We start from the raw sequence: 4,371 nt of genomic DNA on the forward strand, positions 1-4,371 counted from the left end.
AACGGGTCGAAAAATCCAGAAATTTTTCGGGGGTGGTCCGTTCGGATATGTCAGGCCCGACCCTCATCAGCCGGCAGCCCCATTGTGGGCCTGGACGAACCCATAATGGGCTTGCAAAGAGGTGTCTTAGTTCCCACAGGCGGAAAGAGTTAAAAAAAAAAAACCTGCAGACAACTCAACTCACGTCATAAAATATATTGCGTTCGTGTGAAACTGTGTCATTTTGTAAATTTCTTCATTCTTCTTGACACTTGATTTGTCGTATGTCCAAATACAAATGTTATATTAAAAAGCGAAGGCATTTCCTCTTATCTCCAAAAATACACCCGAATTTCTCCGCGGTAATATAAAAATTATGCACATCAGACTAAAATCTTGAAATAACATGCATGGACATAATGCGAATCTGTATATATTCGCAATGTTAAGTTATAATAAATAGCAATTTTACAACATGTCAAACTTTGAACTCGCCTCATGAAAAATTTGAAAAAGTGGAGATAAGACATTATAATTCTCAGACTTCGATTTTTCAAATCACAAAACAACTTTGGTTCTTTTGTCGGCGGATTTCGATAATCGGTGAACTTTGTTCCGAGAAAGATTTATGTTAAGAGCGATAGAAACAACTTTTAAGAAGTCCGGTATAGAGAGAAAAGATATACCCCTTATAAATACCAAAATCTGTTCATTTTTTCTTGTTATAAATAAATTAACAATAATAAATTTTTTCATTTTGAGAAATCTTTATGAAATTGTACATGATGTGAAATTGAGTCACTGGCAACATGAGGACATGATAAAAACCATTTTAACTAAATATGTCCTGGGAGTGTATGAAACCAAACAATAAAATATAATGTGAGAATCTTAAGTTTTTATTTAAAGCAATTAGTAAATTAACATAATATTTTAATGAAAAATTTAACACATTTCTGCTAAATTCGTGGGAAGGGAAGTAAAACTTCCTTTGGAGAGATGTTATCACACATCTCCGAAGAAAATATGTCCATTTATGTCAGAAATAATATCCCATCAGATGTTACAAATACTATGACCAAATTGAAGAGGAATTTGGAACAAAAGAGTGAGAAATTGTATTCTCAGGGCAGTCAATGATGAAACTGCCATAATAACAGGCAGCCAACAACAATCCAGGACTGCCATACACAGGAGACTGCCATAAAAGAAGCACATAGTCATAGAAGTATGGAAGGCTTAGCTCTGGCATAATCCAGCTCCGGCCTTTCCTCATCCAGGCCATCTCCTTCTCCATATCTGAAGGACCTCCTTCAGATATGGAGAAGGAGATGGCCTGGATGAGGACCTCCTTCAGATATGGAAGGAGATAGCCCACACATCAACTGAATTGAATCAACCAGATCAGAGGTATTATTATTTAAAACGTTTTGTAAACTCTCTCTCTATGTTTAAAGGTGTATGTAGTTAGGCATCGATATAATGATAGATTATTCCCGTCTATGTATTTCTTTATTATATTCATTAAACTTTTGGTTGTTATTTGTTAACCTGTCTGTTCACTTGGTTGAATACAAACATCCAGACTCGCAATGATTGAAACTTACCCATGACTCTCCCCACTCACATTTAAGACTCTCCTATATTTTAAAGCCAACCAGTGACATCGTGAGCGGGTCCTGAACGTTCCAATGGATCAAAGTGGTTATGAGTATAACTCTCATACCCCCTGTATTCTCACAATAATATCTAAAATGTTTCTTATGCTTTCAGATAGTCAGTAATAAATGACATCCAAAAGAAACATATGCAAAAATTTACAAAGAACTTACAGTCTCTGAATGACACAAAATTGCAACATCAACCATATTGGGATGATGCCATGATACAAAATTGTGTTAATCAGCAGCAAAAGTGTAAAAGATTAATTAAGTGTTCAAAATTACCAAAATTTCAAATGAACAGTAATGTATAGATATATATCTGTCCTCTTTCTTTTTTTCACTTGCCCATAAAAAATTTTTTTTTATATTCTTCTAATTTTGAAATACTTCTCTGGAATATGTCAATTCAATTAATTTTAATAAAGATTTTACAAATATGGATTTAGCAATATTTTTATTTGAATGAAAAACTATATCTCATGTTTAAAAGTTAAATGATAAGCAAAAAGTTGTGAATAGATTAATAATATTAATTGACTACACATAAATTAAGTTTAAATTTAAACTATAAATTAAATTTATATTTTAAAAAATACTTACTTATCAATCATTCGCATGTTTTCAATTATTTCTTGTTTCTCATCAACTTGATAAAGATTTGGAACTTCTCCAGCATTTAATAAATTATTAATATCTTCTAAAAATGATTCTTCTTTAATTTGAGAATCTGGAAACAAAAATACTGTATGTTGATCTCCAGATGTACATTTTTTTAACAACACTTTGAGATCTTCTTTCCATTGTACATATGAATATGATTTAGAAATCTCCACCTAAAAAAAAATTATACAATTCTTTAAATTTCTAATTCTCTCTAATACTTTATTCTTTATATTGATTTGTAATCTTTATTATCCAGAAGAAAATATTAGAAACTACAAATCATTATAAAATGTCAAAGTAATCTGATTCAAAATAACTATATTTTATTAAATTTTTTGAAAACAGTTTTTAAATTATTATGTTTTAAAGTAACTGTAAAGACCAAAATGTTGAACGTTACTCATATATTAGTTAATAAACACCGATACTACATATTTTTTTAAATTTAAGTCTTACAGATTTCTAATATTAATCAATCTATGATTTTTATAAATTCACAAAAATAAAAAGTGTCTTCTTGTTGTCTTTTTCTTGCACCTCAGAAAATAACAGTCTTAAGGAAGAATTGACCTTTATTTAAAGGTTTCTTGTTCACCTCATTATGCAAAATGTTACAATCTTCCCTCTAGTAACAGCATAATTAAAAAAAATATGTAATGTAAATTTGATAAAATGGCCAGGACAGTAAATATAAATTCACAAAAAAACAGAAATATAAATCTATAAATTTATATTTATGGTCCTGGCCATTTTATCAAATATATTCTATATTTATTAATTATGCCATCATCAGAAGGAATATTGCAACATTTTGCATATTGAGACAAATGAAAAAACCTCTAAATAAAAGTTAAGGCCACTATAACACTGTTATTTCCTGAGGTGTGAGAAAAGGACAATAAGAAGACACTTATATTTTTGTGAATTTATATTTACTAAATATGCCCTAACCATGTTGCCACCTTTTCAAAATTGCTGACCCAGATAGGGTCAGAAATTTAGAAAAATTGCCAAAACTGTCTCGAACAGGTCATAACCATTTTTGAAATTTGTTTTCTGTCAGCCAATCTTTATTAAATTTAGAAGTTTGCTTCTCTTCTTTTGGGCTTTCAATTTCTTCAGTTGTCATATTAAATAATTAAAATAAAAATTATAAACTTGTAAACTGAAACTGTCACATTCACTTTACAATAGGTTTGTTCTAAGTCCCTAACTGGTTTGAATTTGAAACCGTACGAGGCATGCGCAATGTTATTTTACAGCCAAGAACTGAACAATGCACATGTCAGTTTTAAACCAGTTAGAGATTTGTGTTGGAACAAACCTAATGTTTACCTTTCAATGTAAATCCATCTCTGTAATCCAAAAAAACACACTTTGGTAGATGTATCTCACAGCAACAGTTGCTGTGTAATACGTCTACCAAAGTGTGTTTTTTTTTTGGATTACAGAGATGGATTTACATTGAAATATACAATACAGCAAGCCAATTATATATATATATATATAAAAATGGACATGTATGTTCCTATATTTCACTTTTCTGCCAAAACTACACATCGCATGTGAATTAGTGTTTGTATGTGGTAGTAGCCTCAAGTCTCCATTCGTGCACCAGGGGGGGTTGCGTCTCGATAGCTATAAGGGTGTGGGAGATATGAGGCTGAAAGTGGTTGAAAGTGGCTTTCTATTTTGAATGTTTTGTTCGAATTTAATTCGAACAATGTTCGAATTTGTTCGAACAAATTGAAACAATATTTGAATTAAATTTGAACATAAAATTCGAATATTGGTTCGATTATAGAATGATTGTAAATGTTCCAGAAACGTTGAAAATAGTTCGTTTGACTTGACTTGAACAGGAGACGTCCAGAAATAGAATCGGGACCAGGTCTCTAATTAGTCTGGAAACGGGGGACCTAATTCTTGCATTCTGTGAAAACGGGTAAGATTGGCTATAATGTAATTATCTTAATCTTCACTATCGTTACTTTTTAAAAACCCAGCGAAGCGGGTCCTTGCAGCTAGATTCTAGATTACTTAGAAAAACAGTCTTTTATATATA

This window comes from Centruroides sculpturatus, unplaced genomic scaffold, assembly GCF_000671375.1.
Source record: "Centruroides sculpturatus isolate CEXI.00-Female unplaced genomic scaffold, Cexi_2.0 scaffold654, whole genome shotgun sequence".
Taxonomy (NCBI): Eukaryota; Metazoa; Arthropoda; class Arachnida; order Scorpiones; family Buthidae; genus Centruroides; species Centruroides sculpturatus.